At 42.8% G+C, this 24691-nt stretch overlaps 1 protein-coding gene across 9 annotated transcripts in view; it reads left to right on the forward strand.

Moving 5' to 3' along the window:
- Window positions 1–24691, forward strand: part of FGGY (FGGY carbohydrate kinase domain containing) — a 328528-nt gene that overhangs the window by 113048 nt on the left and 190789 nt on the right. For 3 of the 9 annotated variants that reach the window (XM_075508846.1, XM_075508848.1, XM_075508853.1), the window contains one exon: window positions 22818–23036. The exons of the other annotated variants lie outside the window; for them this stretch is intronic. The gene's annotated coding sequence lies outside the window, so the exon portion shown is untranslated. The remainder of the gene's footprint in view (window positions 1–22817; window positions 23037–24691) is intronic. 9 annotated transcript variants of the gene reach the window in all.

The raw sequence follows: 24691 nt of genomic DNA on the forward strand, positions 1-24691 counted from the left end.
CTTCCTGGGGAGTGCTGGAAACTTGCAGAAAGACACAGGTCAGTCCTGCTGATTGTCTATCATACAGGTCACCTATCAACCCACCCAGGATATGAAGGAGACTGACTTCGCCTTTGGTTTACAAAACCCTAAACTTTGAGACTAAGAAGTCCAAAAGAAGGGTCAGTGTGTGACCAGCTGAATTCAAGCAGTCTCATACCAGAATTTCTGTCACGATGCTCTTACTGTTGCTTGGTTAAAAAAGCCATATGAGAAGTGGTGTGTTTCTGTTCTCCCCATCGTATGCAGACTGTATTTTGGGAAGAGAGGCTGCAGTGGTGGCTCTGACCATGCCAAGAAGACTCTCCTGCTGTATATGGGATAGAAAGGCACTTGCCTCTCTTGGCATGTTACAATTCATGCCAAGATTAACCAAAAAGGCATGCTCAGAGGTATTAACAAGATCCCTTTGGTAGCTAAAGATCTATCTACTCCCTGGATTCATCATTGCCTTACCATCCATCATCCTATCTTCTGCCTGAACTTGTCTTCTACAGCTGCTACTGCAGCCTGAACCCTGGCTCCCGTAGACTTCTCTTGGAGCACAAGTACCCGTATCTTGCAATTCTGCCATTGCATCTTTGTCATTCTCAGGGCAGCGCAGTTGTGGTGCATTTCTGTCAGTGTTCAGGGCATGGGCCAAGAGTATAACATCTTAACTAGTTTTTTCTTGTTGAGCATGATTTCATATCGTAGGTACACGTGTTTAGCTGTCAGCTTGATTCTTGCAACAAAAGGAAAAACAAACCAGTAATAAATAGAGAAGTTGCACAAGCCAATCTTTAAATAATGGCATTGGGTAGAACACGTGATATAGGAGCTGTGGCTACAAAGCAGATTACTGCTTCCTATTCCTCCTATGAACATGATATAAATTACAGTTGTTTAAGCTGATGCAGCAACCAAAGAGAATATTGAAAGCCTGAAGATACCTCTGTATCCGTCCCACTACTGCTGTTTCAGGTTTGTAGACTGAGAAGTGAATAACTGAGCCCCAAGCCTTGTCCTCTTCCACTGAAGACTGGTTTAGTTCCAGTGTACTGAGCAAAAGCATTGCAAATTCACGCTCGTATTTCCTGATGTGACAGTCACTGATGCTGCACAGGGCTTTGAGGTCCCAAGTCACGAAGAACTGAGTAATCAGGCACTGACTTTTCAATACTCTTTTGAATGGCTGTGGGAAGGGATTTCTAAATCCTTAAAGAAATCAGGCCTTACAAATGGAAGCATGGTATTCCAAAAATATGGAAATATGGCTTTTAAAAGTATTCCATCATTTCAGTTTTTTAAAGGTCTTAGTTTAGATTTAGAAGGTAATGACTCATTTTTGCAGCATTTCACTGTATCACATGAAATATGTTTTCTTGGTGAAGGCAGGTTAATGTGACCAGTAGACGCATATTCATCTATCAGTACATTTGTATTTAAATCAATGAGTAGTTTAAATGATTAATACCATTCCAGATTTCTTCAAACATCATCATTTAACATTAAGCCACAAATATCTTATTTTTAAAAAAACATGTCTTCAGATGTTTGCTTTTGGTGGTAACATATACCTGAAATATGAAAGCATTTAGAGTGGCAGAATGTCCTCATGTTTTCTTGTAATATAAATGCTTTCAGAAACATATTGTAAAATTTAGATTTTGAAGCATCAGATTCCTCAGAATTCCTACAGTTCTGTCCAGATTATATCAAAAAATGAAAAGAAATACTGAATTTTAGTCTTTCTTACAGAAGCCATTTACACAACTTCTTCTGACTTCATTATTTACATGCCAGTATCACAAAATTCTGGAAGGAAAGAATGAGAAAAATGAGGTAAGAGATACCTGAAATACCGTGTGCCAGAGAGATTCTCCTAGCCCCCAGGTCACACTTGGCCATCCTTTTTCCTGGGGACTTCTCTAACTTGGGCAGTGGGTTATCATGATGAATTATTCTGGTGCCCCACAGCTGACCCCAAGCTCTCCTCTTTCTGGAGGGCCTCACGTGCGCTTCCTTGTCATGAGATCACATGCGTCCACTGCAGACGGCAGCGTACAAGAACAACCTTCTTGCCACAGAGCAGAAAGGGACAAAAATATCAAGCGCTATGTGTGTATGAAACAAAAACAGTTTCAAACCCAAAAGATCTTGGTACTTCCATTTTAGGCTATTTCAGCTTACTAGACACATTTGAAACTCTTGTCCCTAACATGTATTTTTGCAGAAGCGTCCTACACTTAATGATAGTACAGTAGTAATCCCTAGGACTTTCTTCCTTCACAGATTAAAGTTATAACCTCATTTGGGTTGTGAATTAACTTGTATTGTATCATCTAGGGCAAATAATGCTCCTGATCAAAATGTTACTGACAAATTTGTTGTTTACTTGAATCTAGACATAAACATGACCTTTGAACTTTTTGAGGAAGAAGCTCCTTTTTAACATGCATTTTTCACCAGAAAAACAAAAACTTGGAGATGATTTTATCCACAATTGTTTGCTTAACCATCAACATCTTTTTTTAATGAAATGGTAATGTTTTTTGGGGGAGGGAGGAATAATTTTCTGGGCAGTTTTATTCTGAACTAAACCCATCCGACATGGATGTACTCAGCACTGGCGAGGCCGCACCTCGAATACTGTGTTCAGTTTTGGGCCCCCCACTACAAGAGAGACATTGAGGGGCTGGAGCGTGTCCAGAGAAGGGCAACGAAGCTGGTGAAGGGTCTGGAGCACAAGGCTGATGGGGAGCGGCTGAGGGAAATGGGGTTGTTTAGCCTGGAGAAAAGGAGGCTGAGAGGAGACCTTATCGCTCTCTACAACTGCCTGAAAGGAGGTTGTAACGAGGTGGGGTCAGTCTCTTCTCACAAGTAACAAGCCATAGGACAAGAGGAAATGGCCTCAAGTTGCACCAGGGGAGGTTTAGACTGGATATTAGGAAAAATGTAACAAGCCATAGGACAAGAGGAAATGGCCTCAAGTTGCACCAGGGGAGGTTTAGACTGGATATTAGGAAAAATGTCTTCACCGAAAGGGTTGTCAAGCATTGGACCAGGCTGCCCAGGGAAGTAGTGGAGTCCCCATCCCTGGAGGTATTGAAAAGACGAGTAGATGTGGTGCTTAGGGACATGGTGTAGTGGTGGACTTGGCACTGCTAGGTTAATGGTTGGACTGGATGATCTTAAAGGTCTTTTCCAACCTAAACAATTCTGTGATTCTATGATTCTATGCTTTTACAGCTACTTAAATGGGTCAGTGCAAGAGAGAGTCATTTACACTCCCCTGGAAGTGGGGAGTGGCGTGTATGCACCATCATCAGACGTACTTGATTGAACCTCAAGAAGAATGCTGTTAAGCTTTCTGCATTAATTATGCTTAAAACCATTCCTCTAGTGATACTGGGGCTAATTTTTAATTGATACACTTAAATCAATTCCTTAATGGACAGACATTTGTTCATTATGAACTCGTTTTTACACATGGCCACTCTCAGAGAAAGCAAGCTAATATTGTTCCGTCAGCAGTCAGGTACATTAGAGAAGCAATTGCTATACGTCTCCTTCTGATGTGTTTTGATGGTGCTCATTTCTTCTGGCATGCTTTTAGCTCCCAGTGATTCAGATGTGTCAGCTACTATAGCTGTAAGAAAACATTGATGATGGATTTATAGCACCCAGGCTTCAACTTACTGACCTGAAAAATGGCTAAGTATTTGCTTTTGAAGCAAAATTGGTTTTATCCATACAAAAAACCTGCTTCCTAAGTTCCCCTATTGGTATTTTAATGAAACATTTTATCCTGGTTATAATTCATGACTCTTGTCAGATGAAGTTTTCTCAATGAGGCATAGTTGGGGTAGCTACTGAATTTAGGGGAAGGAATCAACTTAATCTCTTTAAAAGTGAAGTCATCTTGTAAGGTGTCAATTGAACTGTATTGTATAATGGTTCTGAAATGTCTCACTGTCCATATTAAGGAGGATTTTCTCTAGGCAGAGAGATGCTGGAGCTTTGTCAGGGCAATGGTTGTCCAAGGAGGGACGCTCTTCAGATCTCCCTCTGGGAGCAAATGAAATTTACTGTTGTTCTTGTTGTTGTGGTTATACTGGTTTTAGAGCAGCTCCCATCTGAGATCAGGTCTCAGCATGCTAGGTGTTGAAGAGGTATGAAGGAGAGCACAGCCTCTGCAGCAAAGGTTAACACTCCAGACAGAGATAGGTTCGAAGAATCAAAGGATTAGTAAAAAATTGCACTATATGCAGACAGAGCTCTCTTCCTGCCAGATGAATTCCAGCAGTGAGATCAGATATCAAGGCTCCAGTCCTGCCGTCCTCATTCAATCCAGTTGTACTTCTGAGCAAGCCGTTCCAGCATAAACCCCGATAGATTATTAAATAATGAATTGGATGTATCTAATATTTATTTTCCATCTACATTCTTTCAGTGGAGGAAGAGCTCCCTGAGACAGTGTCAGCTCTGGGCCATTCACACTAGATTTGTTGAAAGCTTTACTGAATCTCCTGAGACAAAAAAATAATCTGCCCAACAACAATCCCACTGGATGAAGTCAGGAGATCTCGGTTCACTTTTCAGCCTGACTACAGATTTTCCTGTATCCTTGGATTAGCTGTTCAAGCCCGTTCTTTCTCAATTTACCATCTGCAAAATGGGAATGACAGTCTTTCCCTCACTGACAAGGAACAGTCCTCTACTCAGGTACTATCCTAAACTGTAGGATAGATCTGGGATATATTCTTGGACTGTTTTGTCTCAAGTAAATAGGGTCTCCCATGTGCAAGTTAAATGGGATATCTCTCATACAGTCATATTTTGAGGGCTAGCTGGATTAGGGAGGACAAGTAAAAGGGCCCGCATTTTTTAAATGATTTCTATGCTGCAGATCAGTTTAAGTGTTTTGAAGTTACATAAGATCATCCCCTGTTGATGTTGGACAGAAGAAGTCAGATTATTTGGCTTTGAAGTACATCAGAAAGTGGCTTCTTCCCCTCCCTTCTCTGGCAAGTACTGTAATATTTCTTCCGTCTCACAGGGAGAATTTAGCTTGTAGTACAGGCTACCCCTGGAGCACCTTGAAGTGTATCTCCAACAGGGCCACAGGGATTTTGTAGTATATAATTCATAACCAGAAACACTTCCCTTATGGACAGGTTCCTTGACACACCCTGGGCTGAGGGCAGAAAGCTGTGGTTTTCCTTCGATTTCAGGAGACTGGGTTAACCTTCCTTCTGCAAGTCGCTAATGGAGGTATTTAGCTCTGGTCACCCCTGCTGCTGCAATGGGGAATGGAAAATAGAAGTTACTGAGCACTGAACAGGCAGAAATCAGGCAGAAGAAGAGCAAGATGCCCCTATGTGCTGCTCTCCTTCAACCTTAGCTTTAGCATTTAATCTTAATACACTTTCTGCCCTTGGCCTCCGGATTGAAGGTGCCAGTTACGAGAGTGGTTTTTGTGGTATCAACCTCTCTGGAAATGCGGTGGAAGCAAAGGCCGTCCGGCCACGGTCAGACACGGTCGATGGCTTTTGGTCATTACCACACCGGTCTGGATGTTGACCTGTCGCGGGTGCGGCAGGAGAGTGAGTAAAGGAGCTATTCCCTCCCAGGGGAGAATGAAAGCGTTTGGGGTCCTCACACCAGATGAATGGGCTAGCGGGGAAAGCCGAGCTGCATCAAGGTGCTCAGCTTTGTAAGGTACTGCCTTTGCTTGCCCGTGGGGGGAACTGGGAGCTGGCAAGGGGAGTGATGAGAGACCCGCAGCTGCAGAGGTGCAGAGCCCTGCGCCTTGGCCTGAGGAGACAGCGGAGCCCAGAAAAGGCTGCTGCCATTTTGGGGGGGCAGAAAGAAACTGAACCCACTTGCCTGTCCTCCTCCCAGCCCCCTCCCCGTCGACTGAGCCCCGCCAGCCTCCTCGAAGGGGGCCCCAGACGCTTCTCCGCTGTGCAAGAGCCTGCACTGGGAGTTCCTACCTGCTCGCTTGTTTACGGTTCCCTGGCTCAGACCTGATGTCTGCTCTCTCCTTTCAGCTACTTGGCAGACAGAGGCCTCGAGGGGTTTGGTTTAGTGCCATCAGACTGCTGCTAGCTCCGGCGGTGGTGTTCTTCCCCAGACAATGACTTCAGTAGCCCCCGGGCACCCCAGAACCTCCTAACAAACATCTCTCATAACTGCCTTATTAACTGATTGCTGTAGTAAGATAATAATTAACACCCTTACTTGTGTCTTAGCTCAGCCAAAAATATTCTCAAGTGGACTTAGAAATGCATAAAATGAATAAATGATTTATGTTTACTATTTTTAATGGAGCTACTTATTAGCAATGCTCCAATATAGAGCACCGTGAAAACGCTCCTGATTTTGTTACAGATTTAGAAGGTGGTAATGAAAAGCTGTAGGGAATAAAATGGGGAAACACTCCACGAGCCAAATTCTGCTCTCAGTTGTATTTAAATATCTTGCTGAGTTGAATCCTAGAGAGGATTTTGGCCAGAAAAGCATTGAAATGGGGAGAAATCTCTGTTATCTACTCATTCCAGCTCACCCATTCAGAACCTGTACCAGCCAAGAGAAGGGTGCCTACCCTGTAAGTATAGACACAAAGACGCAAGTGCAGGACATGTATATCTGCAGCAGATCAGAAGGGCTGTGCTTACACACGCACTCTGCATTGCTGACTGTACGAGGCATGAGACAGTGGGGCATTCGGCCTCAGCCGATGAGAGATAAGAGAGAGGGAGGATGTGCCAAGCTTTTTGTGGGCACTCCTTTGCAAACAGAGCAATGTCACTACACCAGGGCCTGGTGTTCATTGGGGGTTTTATGTGAAAAACTGAAAAAAGTGAAAAAAGCTAGTGGGATGATGAAAGATTTCTTATGCGGGCACTTGAAATAAATTCTATTTTGCTTCTATCATGGTAGCCTGAAGTAGTTGTGCTGGCTTCAGGATGCAGGCCCCATACAGTGCCAGCATCTCTGCCCTCGACGGGAAGTGGGAAGGTTCATGCGGCAAATCTTCACTACTTTATGTTGTTTCTTACAGTGATAAGAACACTAATTAGGAAGACATGGTGGCCTTTAGAGAGAGCCCGGATGCAGAACGCTGGGGACATGAATGCTGTGCCTTGCACGATTGCTGGATGACCAGAAATGCCACCCTTCCTCCATGTCCTCTGTACAAAATTGAAGGCACTGACCTTTGTGTTTAAGGTTCAGGTGCATTTAGGAGCCTTGACATATGGCAACAGAGCATGTGAACTCTTCACAGTGGATGGGTTTACTTGAATTTAATTCTTCAGCCACAAATATTTTTTGCTAATACTGTTCCTGAAACGAAGAGATGGGAGTCCATCACAAGCTGCCGTGGCCTGTGACTGTTGTGTGACACACACCACGCACAGTCCCCAGATTTGTTTGACTGACTATCTAAATCACGTAGTTTTATTCCAACTCAGAGAGAAGTCCTAAGCCCTGCCTCCCACTTACTCTTCAAGATCTTCTACTGATCTCTCTTCAGTGAAGATAACCATGCAGGCACATATCCAGCTTGTGGTTTTATCCTGAGATACTTACTTAGTATTTCAGGATATTTCTTTTTGCATGCACTCTATCCAGCACATGCTAATAGAATAATTTAGCAAATACCATTAAATACCTGCAAATATTTTCTTGCTGTCTTTGCTCGTGTCTGTTGTGAGAATTAATAATGTTTGTCAGCTGAAGTTCCCCAAAAGAATTTGAAATGCCTGGCTAGCAGCACCATTAAAGGCATCTGATTTTTCTTCTAGATGGACAGGATTTCAACACTGTCTGAAAAATCAGGGCACTTTAAGGTGCTAGAGTTGTCAGATCATTAGTCTCTGGAGATGCTAGAGAATTTTCAAAACTACAATTTTTTCACAAACATGTAAATGAAACATCCTGTGGATATTATCAACATTTCTTAGGCAGTCCTATCAGTCAGTCACATACAAGCTAAAGGCTACAGAACTACACTTGTCATGAAGAAATACAGTATTTTAAGATAACTGCCATACCGACCTCTCTGATGTGTCTTAAAATGATGTATTGCTCTATTTTTTTTAATTTCCAGAAATAAAAACGAGTTTGCTTCAGGGCAGAGACAGTCTAAAAGCTTGTGCTAATAAATCTATGCAAGTTTAGTAGCGCTTAATACATATTCTCTTCAAGTGCTTTTTAAATGCATTATCACCTTTAAGTAAATACAGTGGAAGACTGCCAAATGTCTGGATGCTGTTCTCCGTAAATTTATGCATTTATATCATTAATGCAATGAAATGTTTAAACTTTCATTGAATTTTGCTAACTGATTTGCAGTTTGAATGGTAGTAATTCTATGCATTCATCAATTACCATTTAAGTAGCTGCTATAATATTTCTGTTTAGGCAGGCAAAGCACACTCACCAAAATACTTTTCATCTAAATTAGATTTGGGATGAAGTATTCGAGTAATCGCAAAACAGAGGACACATCCAAGGTGTAAAGAGTTCAGAGTTGCTCATTCCTGATACGAAACAATATTGAGCCTTGCAGAAATATATTTTGGGGGGATGTCTCAGGTTCTTAGCCTGCTGGGCAAATCCTTCTCTGCAGCACACTTGTGATGCAAGTGGATCTAAATGATGCCTTGTCAAAATTATTATCAATCTGTCACGTGTTGCCGTTATGCTGCGAAACCGTGGCTCCATTGCGTGGTGTGCTGTAACAAATTCAGAAGATAACCTTTGCCTCCGTGAGTTGATATCCTAAAGAGGCATGGTCACTTGATGCAGCTGTATATGGCTGTACAGGGTTCAAGGTAGTGGTGAAGTAAGGCTACTGTGTTTTGTGTCATGATGCCACGTGTTGGCTTTTGCGGGCTGTAGACGCCTCCTGCTCCTTTTGTTCTTCTTGGCCTCCCCACCCAGCTCCCCACCATGTCCTCGCTGCTGTCGGTGCCTGTCCAGCCTGAAGTACCAGGCACGGCGCTAGCCATGGCAGCAAGAGCTTTTTGTGCAGGGCCCCCATCTCTGTGCCCCGGCTGCTCTGTGTTAGGAGCGGCTGGACGAGGAGAGCTGGTCTGTAGCCGTATGACGCAGGCGGACGGGACTCTGCCCCGTCTCGGTCCCCTGCCTGGGTGGAGTGAAGGAGGCCACAGACCACATCTGTGTGCACCCACCTCTTCTAATGGTATTGGCATGTTGGGCTTTGGTTGTTAACAGGAGAGGAAGTAGACAAAGCTGCAGTGGTATTCAGATGAGAATCCTTTGGTAAAGTGTTTCACCAACTATTTTCTGTAGTCAATTATGCAAATTTTGTTTTGAACTGTTCTTCCTCCAGCTAGGCAGATCTGTAGGTTTCATGTGGGTTATGTATATGTAGCTGAGAGAAGATTTACCTACAAAATGGTAGGAGGTATGAGGATCAGTAGTTTGGGCACTCTCTCCTCCAATAGAGGTCAATACACAGCAGCAGACTATGTTTACATTTTTTTAAGATCAGGCCCTACCTGTTTAGGAGCCTACCTGGAGGTAGACATGATAGCAAAGGAATTTTAAGAGCTGTGTATTGTCTTTTTGAATTTATGCTAATTTACTAAAAGTCTTTGGCAAAAGAGTAACATATATGTTAAGAATAGTGTCTAATTTATAAGTGAGCTGGATGGATGATAATTCCTCTTGAATTTTTACTATAAGAAAAGAAAGAATATATAATGATCCTGAATATTTTTCCGCCTGTTTTGCTTAAGTTTCAAGTTCGGAAAGAAGTGAAGAATGGATCGAGTGCCTTGTTTGAAGATACAGAAAAACATTTTTCAGCTCCCACTTGGGTTTAGTTTTCAAGAGTGACTAATAAGAAGGTAGTGATTGCTTCATTAGTATGCACTGAACTGAGTGCACAATATAATTATATATTTCAGTTGTAATTAGGACATTTAATTGATTTGTTTTAACTAAATTAACAGACATCAGGGGAAAAAAAAAGATTTGTGGCAGATTTTGAAATGTTTTCCATGCAGCCAGCTGGGTTCAGCTGAGCAGAAATATCTGTCTTATTTCTGGATAATGTTATGAAGATCAAAAACTTTGCTATTGAGAAACTGTTATGAAATAATCTTGCATTTCTTCAGCTCTCTCCTTTATATGACCAGTTGAACTTCACAGAATTCTTATGAGATGGGTATGGATCCCTTTGGGGAGAGAGAAAGTGAGGGATGGAAATGACTCAAACAGGAGATGTTTCCATGCATTGCCATGAGAAATAGGGTTAAAATGCAGATTTCCTTTTATTAGATTGGTTAATTGGTAACTCTGCTACCCAGTTAGGCAAATACAAACATTATTTAGAAACCATCTTCTTCCTCCTTTTCGGTCACCTACTTCCCTCTGATTTTTTTCCTGGTTTTGCAACCTGGCTCCATACTTCTTCTTGATTCTGGGTTATTCTAACAAGATGGCTTTTCACTTCCAGTTTTTTGCATGGAAGCAGAAATGCTGATACAGCATGAGAGAGGCTCTGCATGCAGCGTGGCTGCTAGAGACTCTTAGTGGAAGCATTACAAGGCCTCTTCCATCATTTTTTACCAGCCTTTTGTCTTGGAGGAGAAGAGGAATATTCAAAGGAAGCTTAGAAAGTCTGTAAGTGGAAATCCATCTACGCTATTTACAGCCAGACAGACGCTTTAGCTACCTGGGCCGCTTGATCCATATGACCCACAAGGGCTGCCAAAACTAGCCACTGACCCCAGGGCTGAGAAGGCTGGACACCCCGACCCAAAAAGTGTTTACACTGTTGAGTTTCTGGGTGAAACTAATTTGGCTTTTCATTTCTGTTTCTGTTGATCATATGCAATTTTGAATTTTCCTGATTTCAGTACACCCATGTTGCAAAAATATAAATTTGCAAAAATATAAATTTCAGTACACTCATGTTGCAAAAATATAAATAACAGCCCTAGAATCTACCCCATGTGACTTGTCCTGAGAAAAATGCTGCAAATGAGCGTAGAGACAAGACATGCCTTGGAGGCAGCGATGGTTTGCTGCTCATGTATATCTGTAGTAGCTGACTGTAAGGAGTAGTATAGAAACCTCTGGTGTGAGAATGAGGTGGGGCAGCTGAAAGCGCTGTGGTTCCTAAATTTATTCTGCTCGTACATTTACAAGAATATGTGGAATTGAATGTGTAGCTAAATGCACACAGAACAGGAGAAAGAAAAACTAAAGGAAAGGCAGTAGCTGGGCACCCTTCTGGTAAAACCTGTTCTAGTTTTTAGGAACAGCTCATAATCCAGTGTTTACAAACAGCAGCAACATCAATGTACAGCACAAATGACTCATATTGAGACAAAACCACAAAAAAAAAAAAAGAAAGCAAAATCCCCAAATTGCCACTGAGTTCTGACACGGGGCACTAAAAATAGGCAAATTCAGAATGAAAGTTATGGCATGGCAAACAGCTCCCCTCTATTAATGAGTCGCGTATGGGCTCTGCCCTAAATGGGTGAGACGCAGATTTTTCTCAGAAATGTTTTTCCTTGAAAATATGGTTTCATTTGAACTAAAAATTTCTTCAGGAACTTGTCAGAAACAATTTAATTTCATTTCAGTATCTTGAGGCAAAGAGATCCTTTGATAATGTCAATCATTTCATGTCAATATTTTCAGAACGTACACTGCATATTTTTATTTCAAATGATTGTTCATATTTACATATTTTTCAGTTCCTTCAAAAAATGTTTAGAATTAAGTCTGGAAATCAGGATGAGATGGATTCATTTGATCCAACGGAAATAATTCACTTGACACATAATGCTTTTCTATTTTTAACGTCCTTATGTGGGGAATAACAAAATTTATTGCAACCCCAATAACACAGACTCAAAACCTATGGAAAAATATTTGCTTTAACAGCAATGGATATTACCAGCAAATCTTGAAATGCATGGTTTGTTCTAAAAACCATTTTGTGTTAAGTGTGTTTGCATTGAGAGTGTTGGCTGGATCGTTACGGTTCTGTTTAGGAATGAAAACAAGTTTTGAAATAACAGCTTCTAATAAAACAGTAATTTAAGTTTTTTTCCGAGCTGTAGGAGAAAGCAGAGTTCCCAAACACCCTTTAAAGCACGGGACGTTCTGAACTCTGCAGTCAAACCAAATGTAAGTCATGGGGGACATGTAGAGAAAACTCGTACATGTGCTGTTGATTTGCACATGGACTGCTAGGCTTTCTTTTGCTTTTCTGTGAACAGACAGCTCAACATTTAAAACTTGGCATCCTGCGGCGGGAGCAAGGGTGTGCCCCTGCTTGGGCAGGGCCAGCAGCTGCATCTGGGCCCGGGGTGCAGCAGGGAGACGCTGCATGGATACGGTTACGTCTACAGGATCCAGAAAGCTGTTCATCCCTGAGATGTGGGTCCTGGTGCTGCTACCCGCTTCCTATCTTCAAATAAAATCCTGTTTTTCAGACGTTGGGAATACTTGTTGCTATAGTATAACAGCAGGATGTACAGGAGCTTCGCATCTTTGGAAATATGGCCTTATATACTACATCATATTTCCATTTCCAACAGTAAAATGAGGAGACTGAAACTTCTGTCGTTTCTTGCCCTTCCCCATCCCATCAGGTTAGACCGTTGGCTGTCTCATGCTAGCTGTTATGAATCTGATCTCCACTTATGTCTGTTAGGTCAATTATATTATTTTTATTATTAATATATATTACGCTTCTGCAGAAAAATACAGCAAAACAGGGAAGGAATTACATATTTGGATCATCAGCACATCAGGATGATTCATAGCAAGGAAAGAGTCAGTCCATTTCACTACCCTTTCTATCACTTAGTAGCCAAAACTCGTAGTTTACAAAATATTGAAAGTGTTTTATATCTTTAATGTAACACTGTTGTAAAGAATGTTTCTGAAGGGAAATACATGTATTTAGTCGCTTGCTTCTTCGCACTCTAGGAAATCCAAACTTTGTATTTTGGGCCAGATTGCAACAGGAAGTAAAAAGGTCTAAAAAGGGAAAGTGAAAGCACATCAGCACATTTTGCCTTTCGATTGGGGGGTAGAAATGCAAACTTTAAAAGCACAAATAGTAATCAGATCTCAACTTTTCACTTTTAATGAGTATAGATTCCACAGCCAAAGAGTAAAAGTAAAGAATACTCCCGTGTGCCCTTTTAAAAGTTTGAAGTTTATAGTATTTTCTCTTTTTATTGTAGGAAACCAAGAATCTGTTTATTATAAGGCAAAAACACTTTCAAATGAAGTCTCTTTGAATTAGAAAAGACTAAACCTCAAATTAAGTGGGAGAGTTTGAATACACTATTGAAGTCCTCCTGCTTTCTGTTAGCAGAATACGGGAGTTTCTGAAACCTGAAGAGAAGTTGATATAAGAGTAATAGTAGCAGTAGTAAATTACTTTAGGCTTGGAGCAATATAAGTGTGGGTGAAGAGCGTTGGAGAAGCCAGTGAAGGTGGCTGAAGTGAGTTTCCTATTCTGGAAGAAGCCACAGTCTAAAGACAGAATCCATTAAACATATTAAAAGGTAATGTATTTCTTTGCCCATGTGAGTAGACCTGGGGAGCAAACCACAGTATCAGTTAGCTGTAACTTCAGTGGTAGCCTACCAGTTTGCATGTAGCTGATGATCAGGTCTCAGTACTTCCCTGGGAATGCAGTAGTTCATCCAAAACATGGAAGGAACAAGTACCAGGGAGCACGGTCCGCATGCACCCCATGCCATAGTGTTGTAGTGCTTTTGCAGGTAGCTTTCAAAGCTAGCTTTATGAGCCACTGAATCTTTCGTTGTTTGCAGGATATGGGCTATGGGTGCACTTAAATAAGGCATTAGGTATCTGCAACCCCCCCCCCAGGCCCTCAAAATCTATTAGCCCACAGCTGACATCAATTAGACCATTTTCTGTGGCTTGTCCCGTCTTGTGGCTGTTGAGGTGGGGTGGGATGTGCTTTGCCTTTCATTTGCAACTTCTGTCTGGCCACGCACACTCTGTAGGCTGAAAAGAGTATGTTGAGAGGTATGAGCTTCTTGTAACTCATTAATGGTGTTCAGGGTAGTGTGAGAGAGGAAGGGGTGTAACGAGAACATCATGGGGCTACTCTACAGGAGAGTGCAACCTGGCTGTGGTTTAACAGCTGTGAAGAGGAGGTTCTCATTGTGTTGGCCTTGTTTTTGAAATGTAAGCAGGTGTTTGAAGGAAGAGAAACAGCCTGGATGCTCTCTTGGAGGTAGCTTGTCTCTGCAATGACTGGTTTTCTCACAGTTCTCCTTTATTTCATCAAAGTTTGGCAGGTTTTTTTGGTCCATTTTGTCACGAATTCCACTGAGGTGTTTTGAATGGAAACGCATAAAGCAATCAATTCTGAAATACCTGGGTGGATGGAAGCCCTATGGCTTAAGGTCCCAGTGGGGTTTGTTACTCACTGAGATAGTTTTTGGTGGGCAGAGAGGTATATCCCAGAGCTGTTTGAGATCTCCCAGAATAACCTAAGTAGCTTTCCACCACCTGGAACTGGACTAGGAGATACCTCCAATGTAAGTGATACCTTCCCCCATCACATCTCATAGTTTTCTAGTTAAAATGCAGATTAAGTTTTAACAGGGGGAATGAATGAAAGCTTTTCCTTGTCAGATAATAAAATAGGGGAAATGTATGTAATTAGTTTGGAGTGAGAAGTCAACCTCAACAAAACCATAGTCAGAGCGGTTGGGAGAGAGGGAGAGTGTTCTGCAGGGGCATGGCAGGTTGCTGTATTGCTGATTCATGGCTGAAGAGTGATGTGGCCAGCAGGCACATCTGAGAAAAGGCAGCAAGCTTGGGCTGAAGGCACATAAAGTACCAGCCGCGAGACTATAATGACAGTCTTTACTCTGTCTAATCCTAAAGATGAGACCATTTAACCTGCATTGGTTGGCAAAGAGCAGCATGTTCCTTAGAAGAAGATATGATATACCTGAATGTTGGACTCCACTATTGTGGAAAGGAAACTGTGAGTTGAGTTTTGCAGGTTCTTCACGGCCAATATAACGATGTATTATCACTCCTGCTAGAGAGATGCTGAGGTTAAGACTACTGCCAAGAAACTCTGGGGATTAGAAACCTATCCAACAGGTAGCATACTAATTACTGGCTCTTGCAATGTTTCCCTTTGCTTCTCTCTGTCCTCCAGGAAAATTTTATTTGCTTCAAGCCCTTGGGTTTGGTGTTTCAGAAAGGAAAGGTGCTTGTCCACAAGTGAAGCTAGTTGAGGTAACTCCGTTTTTGAGGTCTTTGGATAAAGGCTTGATTAATTTTTCAGAGGATCTCTTTAGTGATCATTTCAGAAAGCTTCCAATAGCACCTGGCACAAGGGATACTGGAAAACGCTTAACATCTTGTTAGCTCTGCTCATTTCCAGGGAAATGTTGAGTCTCCCTGTTATTGTAGTAAAATTTGGTAAAATAATAATGTCTGCTTTTGAGCCCTTCCTGAAGGCGTTATGTGTTGCTTCGGTAGTTAATCATATCAAATACTTGAAACTGAGAAAAACTTATCTTTCTGGAGAATAGTGAGACACTACAGAAAGGCACAAATATTTGCATTGGAAAGAATATTATTAATAACTCGTATTCTTCCAAGAAATGTAACATTTCAGTGCCTGCTGGTTTTTGTTGTTTAAATCAATGTAGTGGTCTGTATGGGTTAAGCTTCCTAACTAAATTATTAAGCGTAATTAAACTAAGAAATGCACAGCCAAAGACCCCAATTTGTGTTGAGAGATAAATGGGATCTGTAGCAGAGAAAAAATACACTTTATGTGATGCTGGCTCATGAAGTATTTTGCATTTAGCATAAACAGTCTCCTGGCTACTCTGTTGTATAGATTCCTAATCTCATTTAATTCAATTTACTTTCCTCTCGTGGGCAGCTGTAGCACCTTTTGCACCAGCTTTAAGAGCTATAAATCCTGCATTCATTTAGTCAGCTACTACTTTCCCTGGGGGCTTGAGGGAAAACTTAGATCTCAGAGCACGCGAAAAGGGGTGCTTTGACCTGAGCTGAAGAGTTAATCTGATGAAAACTTGAGCGCGGCCTCGGCTGAGCTCTGTGCTCGGTTGTGGTATTGAGCCAGGGAAGGACCAAGCCAATGAGCATATTCTGGCATCAGCTCTTGGAGGTTACAAGAACCTTATGTATCATTTTATGTATTTTCTTTTCATGTGTATGTAATCAATTCCAGTGGCGAGGCTTGTGTTTTGGTTCATACAGCCAAGCCAGGCAATTGACTTGGCTCCATTTTCAAACCTCTTGGCTTGCTAAATGTCAGAGCCTAAGTAGGGCTTCTCTTTGTACTCCAATCTCATACAATTGGCCTGAGTTATGTGTGTTCCCCGAGAGTACATGCATGGCCGTGAATACAAATCAAACCTAGTTAGGAGCCAAACACAGAGGTCAGCGAAGCAAACATTTTTGTCTCCCCAAACTACCTTTCTTGCCTCCTGGCACAGCTATGGGAGGCCCTAGCTTGACAAGTCTTCTAAGTCCCATATGCCAAGAATTGAAAATGAAATAAAGTAATAATACTAATAGTGTAAATGCATCAGCAGTCTCTGTTAAAGTTCCCCAGTGACTTTCTGGATTCTTGCAGTTCTGCACCTAAGGGAAACTGTAAATTCTCTGGAAGAGGGAGGCACTGGAGCGTTTTTTTGTGATGGTTTGTTCAGAGTGTTGATTATCTTGGATCTCCTTAAATAAGGTGGTGGAGAATACAGACTCCTGCAAACGAAAGTGATCAGTTCACCATGAGATATTTAAATTTCCAGTAATACCTAGGAAACAGTGAGACAGTGAACCAAAGAATGCTTAGGGAATTAATACTAAATACATTATCTTTAGATGAGTCTTACAGGCTTTGCCTGAAGAGACTGACAGATGCAATTTTGCAACCGTTTTATTGGAGCGTGGTCAGAGATGCTATTCCAGTTGCAGCTGAACCAAGTCAAGAAACTATCACTCTCAAGATGAGCTAGCTCAAAAAAAAAAAAAAAAAAAGCCTAAACAATAAACCTACTAAAAAGTATTTCATCTTGGATCATTCTGACAGAGCCAGATTTGGGAGTGTCCGCACATGTGGTTATGTGGCTCATGGAAAAGGGTGGTAACCCCTAATGGGGGGCAGTGGATAAACAGCTGTGGGCAGGCTGGAGGTGGTAACCTCTTAACCTGGCTCAGCTGCTGCTGGAACAGCACGTCGGGCTGTGCCCTCACTTACACAATACTGGGATTTCTTAATAGATGAATTCTTAGATCGAAGAGCAAGCTGCTGTCCAAGTTTGTGATGGGATGTGCTGCATCCCAAAATGTATGCATAAATATACATTCCCCAAACGTGTGTGCTAAGTGAACATTCAGTCCTTAAGAGCACCAGTACATAATACTGGCTCCGATTCCTCCCGTAGCCATTGTGGTTGGAGCACAGTATGTTCCAAACAGCACATTTTGCTGCATGAGTCTCAGCTGTAGACCTCGAGCAGAGAGAGGCTTCTATTAAATGCATCTGTACTTGTGTGTCTTTGGTCTGTATCAGATTCTCCTTAGGTTACTTAAACTGCTTCCAGACTAAGCTCTCTTATGCCCCCACTGCTCCATGATATTCTTAACCCTCTCCTCACCTACCATCCATCAATCAGGACAAGCCACTTGCCTGAACCCGGTACAACGCCCAGCGCTGTTTTTGCCTTGTGGGAAGAGATATTAATTGGTTAAGCATGAAGCACACAAGCTGAAAAGAAGGGACTGCTCCACAAGCCTCTCTAAACACGAGGAGGAACGAAGGGCTGTGCTTTGCTGAAAGGTCACGGTGAGCTCACGCCGGCAGGAGGACAGTGTTTTGGGCAGGACTCTTGCTGGGTGGAGGGAGCTGCCTGAACCGTTCCAGGGCTGAACTGGCGAGAGGCTGTGTGGAGGGGAAAGCCTGACCACACCAAAAGAAAAAGGGGGGCGGGAGGGAATTGGATATGAGGGCTCCAAGCATTGGGTTGGTTTAGATTTGATGCAAAGAGATGGAAAGATGTGGTTTACCGCTATTAATACCTTTGTTTCATTTTTTGCCCCCAGAGCATCTAAAAAGCTATGACAGGGTGATGATGAGACCAACTGTATGCTCTATCATGAGGTTTTTCCTTAGGCTTTTTGTCCCATACACTCTCAATCTCTGCTGCACCGCAGGACCACAATGCCTGTGATTATGTGGATCACAAAGACCCTGTAGCAATTAGTCCTAGCCCGACTCCCGAGTGTCCCGTACCAGGGGAGGGGTTGCTGCCATGCCCTGGCTTTGCCATGCACCGTCCTGAGAGAAGCTCCATGCTCTGCTGGCTTCTGCTGTGTCTGGCAGCAGGTGGGAGAAGGTGGGGTAGGGAAGATCCCACGCTATGCTGCCCAGCTGTCCCTCGGGCATCTCCCTTCGTCTGACGAGCTGCTTTCAATGCCCTGTCAGGAAGGAAACCCCGCAGCACTGAGATGTTACTTTGAGGTACCGCCGCTGGCACCATGTCCTGAGCTTGGCAGGTCTCTAAAATCTCCAAGATTTGGAGTCTGTGCAGTCCTAAACGCCTACAGCCGCTCCATGGTGGAGTGCTCCTCTGGTACCGTCCTCCTGTACTCTTCTGTTTAGGAAAGGGCAGTCTGTCCATGCGAGAAATATTTGGGAGTCTCCAAATTTCTTTTTTAATGGTGTGAGCCTCTGTGGCATTGATTGCTTTTTCAGAGTGAATGTTTAACGCTGCTGGGATAGGTCTCAGGAGAAGGGTGAAAATCGGACTTTAAATTGTATATTCACTTAAGGTTTTCAAGGTGAAGCTTGTGAGAGTCTGGTATTGCTGAAGAAGGTGGATGCCCTGTGGAAGACCTTACTCTTCCCACCTGTGAGTCCTACCCTGGTAGCCCCAGCTCTGCAGCAGCCTGCACCACACCCAGCGCAAAGCGTGGGTGCCAGACCTGGCTTTCCTGGCTGGTATTTTTTTCTAAATGATGGTCTTGGTGATGCTCAGAAAGACTCATGTCATTCAAACCTGCTGCCCTACAGGACTTCCCTGGCACTGGTGCTGCCGGGAGGGCCATGTGCCAGAACCTGCAGAGCTGGAAGAGCAAATCGCCCTGGCCTTGCACAGGAGCTGTGAAACCTATTGGACCCTGTGTCCTACTGAGAAAGGAGGTTTCCCTGGAGTATTTGTGCATGAAAAGTGGGGGAAGAGGACTGTGAAGCAGCTCTTGAGAAAGCCCGAGAGGAAGTTAACAACCAAGTGGGAGGGGGAACCAATATGGATGCGTTTAAGGCCCAGAGAGGGAGCAGGTCTTTATATGCGTTGTTTCTGAATGCTGGCCGTATGTTTGGACCTGTATAGAGACAAGAAACAACATTGTACAAAGCTTGTATGGTTTTCCAACTTGAAAGGCTGAGGTCCAGCTTAGCTTAATTTGATTAGAATTATTTGATTAGACCAGACCTCATCCCTTCCAAAATGAATAAAAACATGGTCTTTAGTTGTAGAGATAAAATTTTATAGGATCAGATAGTCACTAGAGTGGCTTAAGAAGGGCATGGAGACAAATCCTTGGGGTGGTGAGGGGAGCAAACTAAAGCAGAGGCCGTTTCTTTTCTCTGCGGGGTGTCAAATGTATGTAGTTCTTGGCACAAGTTTTCTGAGTGACCTTAGCCTAGTGATATAAATTTTAATTGCAACTTTAAATGATGCTGGGACCAGATGGGTGAAGACTAAAGAAACACTGTTAGTCTGCCCACCTCCTCTCTGTCAGAGCTTTGCTTGCAGAGAGTATGGAGAATGGCTTTGGGAGAGGACTGACTTAGGCTGCAGAATGGCTTTGGGAGAGGACTTGGGTAAGGATCATTTGGTTTAGGGATATCAGCAGAGCAGGAATACATGTTATCCCCATCAGTTTGTTTGTATGTGCTCTGTATGTGGATCAGTGCTGTGGAAAAGCTCTTCATGGACCATGCAGATAGGTTGTGAGGCCTGGGTCTGACCTACCTGAAGCTGGAGGCTTTGGTACCTCAGCATGGCTAGCTGCAGTGCTGGGACCGAAGGACGTGTTTGCAGCCATCCCAAAGTACGAGCTGAGTTGTTCTGCCATCCGGCAACACCATTTTTCAAAGACACAGGAGAAGCCCTCTCCATGCTAGTTTAGCTGCTTTTCTGTGAGTAGTTGCTTCCAACAAAAATGAAAGACTAGAAGCTTTGGGAGAAGTTGTCGAGCATCTGCTGGGGTGATGATCAATTAATCCACTGCACGACTCTTTCTTTGCTAGCATTTGTGAGGCATGAGGGTTTCCTATCCAATGTAATGTCTTCAAGAAATGGGTAGGTTTATTTCATACCTAAAATTTAATGGTGGTTGCAGCTAATTTCACACACCAAATTAGACCAAATACTTGAGCTACTCCCACCGTCTGAACTCGACAACAAATGAAACCAGGTTTTTGGAGGGTAACTTGAGAGTTACTTGAGAGGGTTAAACGTGTCTCACCGGTGCACTCAGTTTGACAGGCTGATGCACTTCGTCTAGATGATAGATATGAAAAACTAATATCTCCGTTTTCAGAGGGGGTTCTGAAACCTAAAATCGAAACCAGATGTGCAACAAAAAAGAGCAGTGTGTATTACAAAGTGTTGTGAAATAGCCCAAGGGAGGCAAGTAAGCAAAACCAGCCCTGTCTCTTAGCAACCTGCAAAACAAAACAAGTAACAGCTTGGTTGGCATCTGACGGGGCAGGTTTTGGTCTCTGCAGTGGAAAAGACGACGGGAGAAAACGTGGAATAATTCTGGAAGTTTTGGTGACCTGGAAACACCTTTCTTTTCAACAGAGTGGTTACCTGACTTCTCTCCTCCCCTAGACCTCCTCCCTGCAAATGTAGAGCCGTTGAGAAACACCGCTGCTCTCTTCTTGTCTTTCCTATCCTGCTACAGCCTAACATGGTGTGGAACATAGATTTCCATTTTTTCCCTTGCTTTCCCTCTTACTAAAGTCAATCCCACCCATGAAAAGCGGGTGCAAAGTGAATGTAAAAGCTACCAAATCAAAATGATTTTGAAGATTTTGCACAACTCTAAATGATGAGGTAAAGTTCGATTCCTCAAATGTGGAGGAATATCCAAGTGTGACTTTCATGTAGAAATGGAAAGAAGTGTTCAGTAAGTAAAAAGTTATACTTAAATACATAATTAATAATTTCCAAAAGAGTATGTAAATCAGTTTCTGGAAATGGTGCTCCTTTTTCGTTCGATTTCATTCTGTTTCTTAATTAAACTAGTGCATTCTTTCAACCCCACAAACGAAAAATTCACAGCTCGGATCCCCAAAAGTTATTAGATAGGTTTAAAATTCAGTCCTGTAAGCCAGAGAGGCACTCGCTCACTTCAGTGAGTGCTGTGATGTACACTAGAAAGCTCTCCTGGCACAGCTGTGTCCATCAAGAGAGTGAAAAAGTCATACCTCGCAGCAACAGCTGTGCTGCCAGATGTTGTGCTGGGAATGGGCTTCTACCTTCAAACCGGTCCGTTTGCTGAACGAGCTTATTCTGCTCTCTACGATGTCCATCGTAGCTGTTTGCCAAGACAGATCTACTGGTGTTTCTGTCTGAGCAAATTCTTTCTGAGAAAATCCTTTCTAGCGTAGGCAAGCCATGGGGTATTCCTGTAATCAGCCTGACTCCAGGACCTACAGCTCGAAGCAAAACCACAGCGTGCCCTGAGGTTTGTAATCAAGTTGTGAGAGGTAGCGTTTGTGATGGAGAGGGAAGGTGGGTGGATTTGACTCGGCTTGGTTATTTTTATAGAGGTTGAGGCTGCCAGGCAGCCAGGTGTTATGGTTTGGGGTTTTTGTTTTATGTTGTGGTGGTTTTTTTTGTTTTAACAGAATAAATTTCTTTAGGAAAATGCTGTTTTGGCAGAATTAGAATTTTGGGGGAAGTTCATCTTGATGAAGTTTTCAACGGAAACGTTGATACTACTTGAGATTGAAATAGCAACTTTCATTTTGACTCGTTGTTTCAGAGTTTAGCTCTTTTTAGCTTCTAAAAATTACTACAATATTAAAGATTAATTATAGATATGAATGGTTTGACATTATCAGATAGAAATTCTTAATGAACTAATTTTGATCCTTTCAGCTAAAAATAACTCAGAGTTTCCATTCTGCAAAATATTTGATATTTTGATTTTCTGTCTGATTAGCAGAAAAGCAAATGTCAGTGTCAGAATCTTCCATGGGATGAAAATCCCATTTTTTGGCTACCTCCAGTAAAGCCTTAAGTCACTGCCAAGCTGACTGGATCTGAACCAGTATGTTCAAAAGAAGGCATGGTTTTATTAGTCTTGGGTGCAGAACTAGAAGGGAACAAGGTTGTGTTACTGACTTCTTTCTCACATACTGAACTCACCATTTCTCTTGAGGCTTCTTGCAGTGCTGTAGGACATGAGGCCTCCTCAGCTTCAAAGTCCTGTTAGAAAGATGCAAACAAAAATGATGAAAGCGATAGAAAGTGATCCCAACATGATATCTGAAACAGGGGTCACTATCTAATCTGGTCCTGTTCCATGGGACCCATGGACATTGTCAGGGCTCAGCTCGTTTTCCACCCAGCGTTTTAATTCTTTCTCTGGTGAATCAAAGCGGCAGGACTTGCCCTCTAGTGCTGCCAGCTGTCCACTAGAATCAGCTTAACAAGAAATTTTATCTCAAACAGTGCACCGAAAGGAAAGCAGCACACTGGAACAAGAAAAGAAAGCAGGGGATGAAACTGTCTAACCCAAAGACAATCATAAATGATCAAGATGTTGTGTATCCTTCTGTACTGTCTCCTGATGCCTGTGCTGTTGCTGGCGAGTGTGAAACTCCTCTTTCTTTCAGCGGGATTTCTGGCAGGGGAGTCCCTGGCCCAAGCCCCTCAATAGCAGGCATCGAAGTAAGTATGTTTTGGGTAGAAGTGTACTGTTCTTTGCAAATGCATCATGATGCAGAAATTTGTTTTCCTGATGAGGAGGAGGTGGGCTGTCTTCAGTATCTGTATTCTTTGGCAGGCAGAATTGTTGCTACATATATCTTGCAGTGAGCAGAGGCTGATCTCACTGGTAGCGTGCAGCAAGGGGGGATGCAGGCACTAGAGGGGTGGGTGGGCAGGTTTTGTACATCAGTACTGGAGTCTCCAAAGAACCATCTCTCTCATCACAGAGCAGCAGCAGAGCGTCATGGAGATTTACCTCTCAGTAACAAGGCGTCCTCATCGCTCATCATGCATTTCTTTTTGTATTGCCCCGTATAACCATTGCAGCTGGTTTTCCTGCATGAAGAGGAGAGTAATTCTTAACTTAAAAAATAACATGACTGACAACTGCATCCACTGTAAGGTGTTTGCCAGTCTACTATTTTTGCTGTTTGTATTTAAACTCAAGGGAAGTATACCAGTAAAGTTTGCAAGTGTAGTCCAGGTCAAACATGGCCAGCCAGGCAGGTGCCGCTGGTGTTGATGTGTACGCTCCTTTTTTTAACTGTGGAGAGAAATGTGGGCATGTTTACCACTATCAGTGCCTGAGATCCACAATGTTTAATAAATTAAAATGGTTCTTTTCAAATTGCAAAGGCTTTCACATTTGACTTGCATTGGCCAATGGAGTCCATTAGTGCCTGAATAAGTGGTAATTAGTGGTAAGAGTCGCAGTCATGAGTGTAACTTATCTCCCTCTTTGTAAATCACAATTGGCAGCTGTGGGATTCTTCAGCAGCCCTTGACCAGTAGCTGGGGCAGGAAGGAGAGGGCTCCAGGGCAGCGTTTTGGAAGTGGCTGTTTGTAGTGGTCTTGTTGCAGGGTTGGAATGGGGTAACCCGTCTGGGGTGAGCAGCTCATTATAGAGGATGTGCTTCAAGAAACTGGGAAACTTCAAGAGCGGGAATACTTTGGGGGAGATGGCAAGTCTAGCAGTCGTAGGATATTCGTGTCTCTTCCTTTGGTATCCAAGACTCATTGAGTTCATTGCAACACTACTGTGTAAAATCAGCCTGCTCCTGCGTGATGTCTTCTGTGTTCCCCCATCAGGCTTACAGACGTCATTGGGTCTCCTCTCCCCCTCAGCTTGTGACGGGTGGCACTCCTGAAACAGTAGGGAGTAGGGGATGGTAGGGAAGACATAGGGATGCATTTACATAAATACAATTTTCTCTTGAAGCAGCTTTGTCTAAATGAAGCATATAGACATTTTATTCAGTGGGACTCTAATATATTTTCAACTATGATAATGTCTTCGTAAATCGGGCAAGGAGATGCTTGAAGCTGTTGTGCATCAGTTGTGCTCTTGCCGCTCCTGTTTGTGTCAAGCATTTTTCAGAGTGGAAGGTTTAGATGAAATGCATAGTCATTAGTTTTCTATTCTGCATTTGAAAACAAAATACTTCTGTCCTAAAACCCCATTTTCAAGGGGCAGCAATCCTAGTCACTCTGTCATGCCAGTAATTGCCTTCACTTTATACTGGTGAACTTCAGTAGCTTTCGTGATATGGTGCTATCATTCATACTTCCAGGAAAGATGAGCACAAAGATAGACCTTGTGACTCAGTGTAAAATTA

This window comes from Mycteria americana, chromosome 7, assembly GCF_035582795.1.
Source record: "Mycteria americana isolate JAX WOST 10 ecotype Jacksonville Zoo and Gardens chromosome 7, USCA_MyAme_1.0, whole genome shotgun sequence".
Classification (NCBI taxonomy): domain Eukaryota; kingdom Metazoa; phylum Chordata; class Aves; order Ciconiiformes; family Ciconiidae; genus Mycteria; species Mycteria americana.